This window comes from Chiloscyllium plagiosum, chromosome 2 (assembly GCF_004010195.1).
Source record: "Chiloscyllium plagiosum isolate BGI_BamShark_2017 chromosome 2, ASM401019v2, whole genome shotgun sequence".
In the NCBI taxonomy this organism is placed as follows: domain Eukaryota; kingdom Metazoa; phylum Chordata; class Chondrichthyes; order Orectolobiformes; family Hemiscylliidae; genus Chiloscyllium; species Chiloscyllium plagiosum.
The window spans coordinates 144,397,176-144,406,580 of NC_057711.1; the positions used below are offsets into that span (position 1 = coordinate 144,397,176).

The 9,405-nt window shown below is 39.4% G+C and overlaps 1 protein-coding gene across 1 annotated transcript in view; it reads right to left on the reverse strand.

Moving 5' to 3' along the window:
- Positions 1-8,921, reverse strand: part of npffr2a (neuropeptide FF receptor 2a) — a 114,730-nt gene extending 105,809 nt beyond the window's left edge. Inside the window, exon 1 of the mRNA XM_043720466.1 lies at positions 8,810-8,921. The gene's annotated coding sequence lies outside the window, so the exon portion shown is untranslated. The remainder of the gene's footprint in view (positions 1-8,809) is intronic.
- Positions 8,922-9,405: the final 484 nt, after the last annotated feature.

Here is a 9,405-nt window from a genome sequence, read left to right on the forward strand (position 1 = left end):
AGATGTTGTGAAACTTGAAAGGGTTCAGAAAAGATTTACAAGGATGTTGCCAGGGCTGGAGGATTTGAGCTATAGGGAGAGGCTGAACAGGCTGAGGCTGTTTTCCCTGGAGCGTCGGAGACTGATGGGTGACCTCATAGAGGTTTACAAAATTATGAGAGGCATGGACAGGATAAATAGACAAAGTTTTTCCCTGGGGTGGGGGAGTCCAGAACTATTGGGCATAGGTTTAGGGTGAGAGGGGAAAGATATAAAAGAGGCCTAAGGGGCAACCTGTTCACACAGAGGGTGGTATGTGTATGGAGTGAGCTGCCAGAGGATGTGGTGGTGGCTGGTACAATTGCAACATTTAAGAGGCATTTGGATGGGTATATGAATAGGAAGGGTTTGGACAGATATGGGCTGGGTGCTGGCAGGTGGACTAGATTGGGTTGGGATATCTGGTTGGCATGGACAGGTTGGACCGAAGGGTCTGTTTCCATGCTGTACATCTCTATGACTCTATGACTCTATGATTCTATGTAATGAAAAACAAAAACAAACAAGGATGGGAAAAACAAACAAAATTTTTCATCTTTTATGCATTGGATCACGTGCCTTAAAACTGCTGCATATGATATGACTGATCAACACTGCTCTGCCTCTTATTCAACAGAGGGACAATATCATTTAATTTAAACCACTTAACACCTCCACTAAAATAGCAGAGAAATGTCAAATGATGATGTTAAATGACTGATGGCTGATTCTGCTAATAGCAATGTGTATTCATGTTAATAGTGCATATTTATGAAATAATAATGTACAGCATCAAGACACAAATCAGATATCAATATCAGAACTGAAAATAATTTCAGTAGCAGTTTGCCTGAATGCTGTTTTCTCAGACTGCATTGTGACACCTCCTACTCCCATTTCCAAGCACTCATATATATTTATAGGAAAGTGCTGGCAACTTTAATGTTGTTGTTTGTTTGATCTTTGAAAGCAACTAATTAGGAGAAGAATGTTTCAAAATGTTTTGTGACCATTTGATTCCAAGGTTTAAATTAACATCTTTGAAAAGGTTTCATTCATGTTCAATAATTTAGTGAGATTTAGATCTCAATCTTAGCAAAATGCAAAAATCGTAAGGCTGCTTCTGCTGATTCCCAGGGTACCGTTTAAAAAAGCACAATTAATTGAATGAAAGCATATATTGGTAAATGTTAAAAAATGGTCAGGGAATGTAGATATTTTTGTCATTTAAAAAATGTCAGCTTTCTTTTATTGCACATGCATATAAGAATTTAAAAAAATCAAAGGTGAGCACACATAGTTGTCAGTGGATTATAGAGTCATAAAGGTCTATAACATAGAAAAACACTCTTTGGAGCAGTCAAAAACAATCACCTAACTGGTGCTGACAAGTGAGACTAGATTAATTTGGGATATCTGGTTGGCGTGGACAGGTTAGACCGAAGGGTCTGTTGCTGTGCTGTACATCTCTATGACTCTAATCTTAAAAATCACACAACACCAGGTTATAGTCCAACAGGTTTAATTGGAAGCACACTAGCTTTCGGAGCAACGCTCCTTCATCAGGTGATTGTGGAGGGCTCGATCGTAACACAGAATTTATAGCAAAAATTTGCAGTGTGATGTAACTGAAATTATACATTGAAGAATTGATTGTCTGTTAAGCCTTTCATCTGTTAGAATACAGTGATAGTTTCACTTCTTTCATGTATAAATCACAAAACCCTATTTTTAAAAGTTGCATTCTCGGGTTAGCTGTTAACAATGGTGATAGCTAGACAATATGTTGAAGGTGTTAGCCCCCTGTGTTCTCTGTCTATGACCTGATGTTTTCATTGATTCCAATCTAAAAAGTGAGATAACAGAGTTTTACATAAATTCATGCAGTTTTTGAGCTCAGAGTTCTACATGAATGTATGTGGTTTTTGAACAAAGTGCAATGTAACTCTGAAAGTACCAAAAAAATTCACCACACAAAATATATGTGTGCATGTGGGTCTTTGTCTGTCTGTGTGTGTGTCTGTCTGGGGTGGGGGTTGTGAGTGTGAGAAAGTGTGTATGTGTGTGTGTGTAGTGAGTGCAGAGTGTCTTAAGTCTGTGAGGGGGTGCATGTGTGGGAGTCTGTGTGTCTATAAGGGTGTGTGTGGGTGTCTGTGTGCACGTCTGTGTTGTGTGATTTTTAACTTTGTACACCCCAGTCCAACACCGGCATCTCCGAATCATATTCTAATCTTATTTTCCAGCACTTGGCCCATAGTCTTGTTTGCCTTGGCACGTGGCCCAGTTTAATATTTCTTAAATGTTATGTGGGTTTATACCTCTACCACCTTTCCAGGCAGTGAGTTTGAGATTCCCACTCTCTGAGTCGTGAAAATAAATTTCCTTACATCCACTCTAGCCTTCCTACTCCTTATCTTCCATCAATGCCCCTGCTTATTGGTCCCTCGACCAATAGCAGAGTTCCTTCCTGTCTGCCCTGTCCTCATAATTTTATGCATTTCAATTACACTTCTCTCTCAGTCTCCTCTGCTCCATGGAAAGCAATCCAGTCTATCCAATCTCTCTTCATAGCTACAACTCTTCAGTCCAGGCAACATCCTGGTAAATCTCCTCTACACCCTCCAGAGTGCAATTACATCCCTGCTATAATGTGGATTCCAAACCTGTACTCGATCTGTGGCCCAACTAATGTTTACAGAGGAACCTCGATTTTCCAAAGGACATGGGTGGGGAGTATTTCGATCGATTAATCGAATACCGGATAATCAAGCACCAGATGACATAGTTATCCAAGCATCGGGACCTTGCGATCTTGTTCGGATAATCCGAAATTCCATTAATCATATGCCGGATAATGGAGGTTCCTCTGTATTTAGTTCCAGCATAGCTCCCTTGCTGGTAAGCACTGTGCCTTGGCTAATAAAGGCAAATATCCCAAGTAAACCTTCTTAACCACTTTATGTATTTGTTCCACTACCTAATGGGATAGGTGGACACGCACACCAAGATTCCTCTGATTCAAAGTGCTTCCCAAGGTCCTACCATTCCTTTGTCTTGTATGTCCTTTCCATGTGCAGCACCTCACACTTTATCCAGATTGATTTCCATTTGCCATTGTTTAGCCAATCTGTCCACATCCCCCTGTAATCAATGGGTATCCGTCTTGCTAGTTACCACCCCACCAATTTTTGTATCATCTGCAAACTTACTGATAAACCCTCTGACATTCAAGTCTAAATTGTTTATATATGCTGCAAGCACTAAGGGTCCTTTGGAACATAACTGGATACCGAATTCACAAAAATACCCCTCTGCTTCCTAGCTGTCAGCCAAATTTATCCAATTTGTCAGACTTACTTTGCTTCCCATCGGTTCTACCTTTGCTATCTGTCTTCCTTGTGGGATCTTATCAAAAGCCATGCTGAAATCCAAAGTAAATTACTTTAAATGCATTTACATCATCTACACACCTGGCTATCTCTCTGAAAAATTCTATCAAGTTGGCCAGACATGACTTTCCTTTAACAGAGCCATGCTGACTATTCTTGATTACTCCTTGCTTCTGTGTTTGTTTGCTGATGTTAGAAAACTCTTTGAACTCATAAACAAATCCATACATACTCATACTCAATAGTCAGAAGGCACACAACACCAGGCTATAGTTCAAAAGGTTTATTTGAAATCACAAGCTTTCAGAGCACTGCCCCTTTGTTAGGTGAAGTCAATAGTGAATACAACAAATGCAAACTTTCACATTCTCATTCCCCATATTAATACCCAAACCACAAAGTCATATCCAATACCAACACTATTATCAAATAGCTATTGTATGGTGAATTGCTTCAGCCACTGTATCAATGACTTTTCCATCATAATAAGCTCAGAACAATGCTGCTGGTAAAGAACGCACGTTGGTCAGACTTATTTGCAATTCTTTAATTATTAAGTAGTCCATGAACATGTGCAGAAAGATGTGGACAATAGGAAGGATTGGGCTGATATGTAGGAAGTAATGGCTACCTCTTACAAAAGAAAGATGAGTACTCATTGACATTCATTGACAACTGTGGTTAGATTGCTCACTGTCAAAATCCTGGGGTTCACCTGTCATCTAATGCTCAAGTTACAGTGAATTTGGCTCTTGTAAATGCCCTAGTTACAAGAGTGGGCCAGAGGCTGATAATTTTACAATGTCTGGCCCACCTCCTGTCTCCCTAATGCTTGTTCACCATCAACAGGTGCAGGTCAGGAGTATGGTGGAATATTACCTGGATGGCATACAAAATTCAATATCAACCAGGACCATTACCTAAAGTTTTTTAGAGTCCCTACAGTGTTGAAACAGGCCCTTCGGCCCAACAAGTCCACACCGACCCCTCCGAAGAGTAATCCACCCAGACCTGTTCCCCTCCTCTATTATCCTACATTTCCCCCTGACCAGTACAGTACATCCCTGAATACTACGGGCAATTTAGCAAGTCACCTGACCTACACATCTTTGGATTGTGGGAGGAAACCAAAGCACCCAGAGGAAACCCACGCAGACACGGGAGGAAACCCACGCAGACACGGGGAGAATGTGCAAACTCCACACAGACAGTTGCCTGAGGCTGGGCTCGAACCCGGGACCTGTCAGGCAGCAGTGCTAACCATCGTGCAGCCCCTAAAACATTTACTCCTTTCATCATTGGTGCACCATGGCCATAGCATATAATATTCTCAAGGTGCAATGCAGCAATGCATTTCTCAAACTTGCAAGCTTTCAATCACCCAGAAGGAAAGGGTCTTGATCTTCAAGTTTAATTCGATTTCACATGCATCGGAACAGATATGCAGATATATTCCGACTGTATTCCTGATGAAGGGCTTTTGCCTGAAACGTCGATTTTCCTGCTCCTCGGATGCTGCCTGAACTGCTGTGCTTTTCCAGCATCATTCTAATCTAGACTCTGGTTTCCAGCATCTGCAGTCATTGTTTTTACCTACATATATTCTGACCACTGTTCTTCATTGTCACATGGATAGCACAGTGAGAGTATGTTCTACAAACGGATTGCAGCAACTTAAGAAAAAGGTGGCCCACAACTTTCTGAAGTACAATTAGAAACCAGGCATAAGCACCAGTATTGATAGCATTGACTCAGTATGTAAACCAAAGTAAAGGAGACAGAATCTGAGCAGGGAAATCATTTATAATCTCACATTATAATGTGCAGGAAACCAGGATGGAATGTTTGTTAGCCAGCTGATTTTTTTGAGAATATGGTCAGAAGAGCAAAAAACATCTGTCATCGATAGAAGGACTTAGAAAAGACACGAGGAGAGATTGGACTTAAAATGAGGAAAAGGATCCTAACAGTGAAGTCTAGGTTAGCTTTGGCTTGATATTCAAAGAAAATTGGAAATCAAGAGTTAGTTGAATTGATTATTTCAATACCTGTGATAAAGAATACCATCTTTGCAACTGTTTTTGGAGGTAAAGGTGATGTTGGGAGAAGATTTATTGAGGCAGCTAGTCATGAAACAGAGATACATGAAAACAAGACCATTTCAACCAACATTTTTAATGCCTTAAAAATTCTGAACACCACATGGTCACACTCAATGCCCATATCACAATCAGCTCATTACGGTCATTACCAGAATCATACTAGCATCGGTGTGGGAGGTGCCAGTGTTGGACTGAGGTGGACAAAGCCAGAAGTCATATAACACCGATTATCGTCCGACAGGTTTATTTGAAATCACAAGCTTTCTGAGCGTTGATCCTTCATCAGGTGAAAGCTTGTGATGTCAAATAAATCTGTTAGACTATAACCTGGTGTTGTGTGACTTCTGACTTCATACTAACACAAGCATTAAATATATGGGCTCAATACCAAGATCAGTCTGAACTCCACGAATTTATGCCCAGTGCCCACAGCAATCCAATTCCACACTCATGAAGAAAAAGAAAGCTCTGCTAAATTACTTAAGTGACCAATTTCATCAACTTGTTTGACAAAGTGATAAATCACTGATGTGGTGTTACTGGATTTCCAAAGTTTCTTTCTTACAAAGTTTCTTACTTTAAAGTCAAACTTTGAGGTTCCTGGTAAACCTCATACAATGAATACTTACTAGTAGAAACTGAGAGTGCAGAGATGGACTAAGTTGAATGCTCCAGAATGCTTTATTGGGAGATGACTGTTTCTGATTTATGTAAATAACTAGGGTTGAGAAATTTAATGAAAATTAACCAACTCTAATGACACCAAGGTAGAAGGGGTGGTAAAATCAGACAAGGCAGCTCATGAATGGTTAACTTAATTGGACAATGGTAAGTATGGAACATGACAGATGAATTTTAATAGAATTAAGTACAAATTAAATACATGTTAGAATTATTTGGTTCCAGAGCACAAAGACTATTCAGCTCAATGTATCTGTGCCAGTGCTCTGCAAGAGTTAGCATAGAATTCCACTCCAGAAGTCTTTCACCATAAAGAAATTCTCCTCATCTCCAATGTTCCCCCACTGCCAACATTTTATGTTACTAATTTTAAATCTGCATCCTTTGGTTGTTATCTCTCCTCTCAGTGAAAACCATTCCTCCTTATCTATCCTGTAAAAATATTCAAACTTATGAATAATTCCAGTAAATCTTCCCTTAGCCTTTCCTTATTTAAGGAAAACAATGTGGAAGGGAATTTGGAGGTGCTGATATTCTCTTGTCCTGACTGTTCTTGTATGGTTATTTTTAAACAGCCTTACCAACTTTACTTGGGATCCTGTATGTGCAGCCCCAGCTCCCTTTGTTCCTGGACTCCCTTTAAAACTGTACCATTTACTTTATGTTGTCTCTGTTAATTTTCTCTTCCAATTGCAACATTTCACATTGCATTGTATTAATTTTAATCTGTCATGCCCATTATACCAGTTGCATCCTCTTAAAGTCTATTCCTACGCTCCTTTTTCATTAATATACTTTGAAGCGTTTTTTCATTTGCAAGCTTTGAAAGTGTACCTCCATATCTAGATTTTAGATTTTTTTTAGCATTATCTGCCATTTAAGTTGCCCTGTGTCCGGTTTTCTGATTTCCAATGTTGACATGCTCTCCTCTCCCCTGCAACACCTTCACTGTAACATTGACCAATTACATTATACTCTCCTCTTGTGAAGACCAATGAAAATTAGTACCTTGGCTGTACCTTCTGCCGCAGAAGACTGTCAGAAGTGTCCTCATTCATGTTACCTTTCCTTCGATTATTTGTATGTTAATAAAATATACCAGCATTTTCTTTTATGTTATTCACTAATATTTAGATAACCATTGCTTTCTGTGTTCGATTCTCGAGCAGATTATTAACCTAACATTTGATAGAAACCTGCTTTTGCTGTTTCAGTTTAAATTTCTTTAGTCAGCCAGTAAGCTCTAGATTTGGAGATATTCTCTTTCCCCATCACTGGATTTTGTTTCACCAAACTTACCTCCTTTACGACGGGTTCCTCATTCTCATTTGCTGTTTTACCAGCTAATCTGATACCTTTTTGACTCACTGAAATTAATTTTCTTCCAGATGAGCATGTGCGCATTTGATTTTTCAATGTTCTTTTTCCATAGCTATTCTAAACCTAATGATATGATGATCAGTGTTTCCCAAATGCTTTTCCATTGAAGCCAGCTCCACTTGCTTCACATAACTCCCTAGATCTGGATCTAGAACACATCTGCACACATTCCAAAATTTTCTTCCCCTGCATATTTTTCTCCTCCAGAGGGATAGCATAATTCCCCATTCTGTTGGTTTGACATCTTTCTGAAATGCTTTCCTTGCTCATTTTTCCAGTTTTTGGTTGTTTATTGTTGTCTCTCAACTGCACAACAATTTTGTTCTTTAACTTGAACTAAGTATATCCTTTCTTTGGAACCTTTAACCAAATCACCACCTTCTGCAGTTGTACCATTTGATCAATTCTGCCACTGGCCTTGACCCCATCTTTCTTTTCTTACCTCGTTTCTCCTGAGTACACTGAGGAATATTAAGCTCCCATTCCCACCTTTGTGTGAATCAGGGTTCCCGTAATGCTGCGAGATCATAATATAGAATTGATAGTGAAGACGTCCAACTGATGTAGCAGTGATCATTAAAGCCAGGGAGATTTACTACAGTTCTTAAACATTACTATGCAGGTCAGCTGCAGTCATGATCAAACTTTAGAATGCATCCGAAATGCAGTCCAATTCCAGATGCCAAGAAACAGACAGTGAATCAAATGAGGTAGCTGTAATCACAAGGCTGATTCCAAGAATTTGAGAAAAAAGATGATAAAATTTGACCTGCTCAGTTCCGATTGGTAAAGTTATTCAGAATTACAAGATGGTTATGCACACAATGAAAATTAATCTGGAATATTATCATGAACTGGATGAGGAGACCAGAGAACACAGTTTCAAACATAAAGTATGATTTAAAACTAATAGTAGAATTCTTCACACATCTGTAAAAATAATCCAAATAACATCTTTTTTTACAGAAAATGAATCCGACTTCAAACAAATCAAACAGTGGTCTAGCATACATGAGGTATTATACTTTAATTATTGTCAAATTCATTTCTATTAAACAGAAATAAAATGCAGTCTTTAATAAATCATTGGATTGCATTTAAAGCTGCTGCTTATAGCTTCAATTACCTCAGGTTAAACTCGGTAAAAATAAAAATCTGAGGATTAAGCAAAGCTTTATCACAGACAAGTATTATTTAATAATTTACTTCGTGAAATATCAGAGCAAGTGAATTTCTTACCGTTAGCAGAATTGATCTCAAGCAAAAAAAAAATTCAGCTTCTCCTTGGTGAGGCTAATCTTTGTTCTTGCTTCTAAAGGTATTGTTCTTCAGCTGTGAAGGTTATCAGAGCATTCTGATATCACCTAGATCACCACTAAAATGAACACTCGAATATTGCATTTTGCTCCTAACATCACAACTCAAGACAGTACCAACAGTTCGCATCTGTAACGCAACTGAGCAGCAACAGTCATAGCTCTTTCCGGAGTTAACTCCTCTATTAAACACGCGCAACCTACGCTGTGCACAGGCTGCAGGGGGATGAGGAACTGTCACCCGCCAGTATCCCTCACAGATTTATTCAGGAATAACATGTGGGGCTCAGTGATGGGCAGGGTACGTCACACAGCCTGGACTATTCCGGTCCGGACACGGGAAAAGGAGCCAGCGCAATGGAAAAAGCAAATAAGGCGATCAGGGGAAAGCCAAGGGTGCCCACAAACTGCAATAAAGAGAATGGGAGTGAATCCAGAACAGAGGAGAAAAAAAATGAAATGTCATAGGAATCGAGAAACTGGGACGGATAGAGGGAGAGATAAACAGGAAAGAGAGGG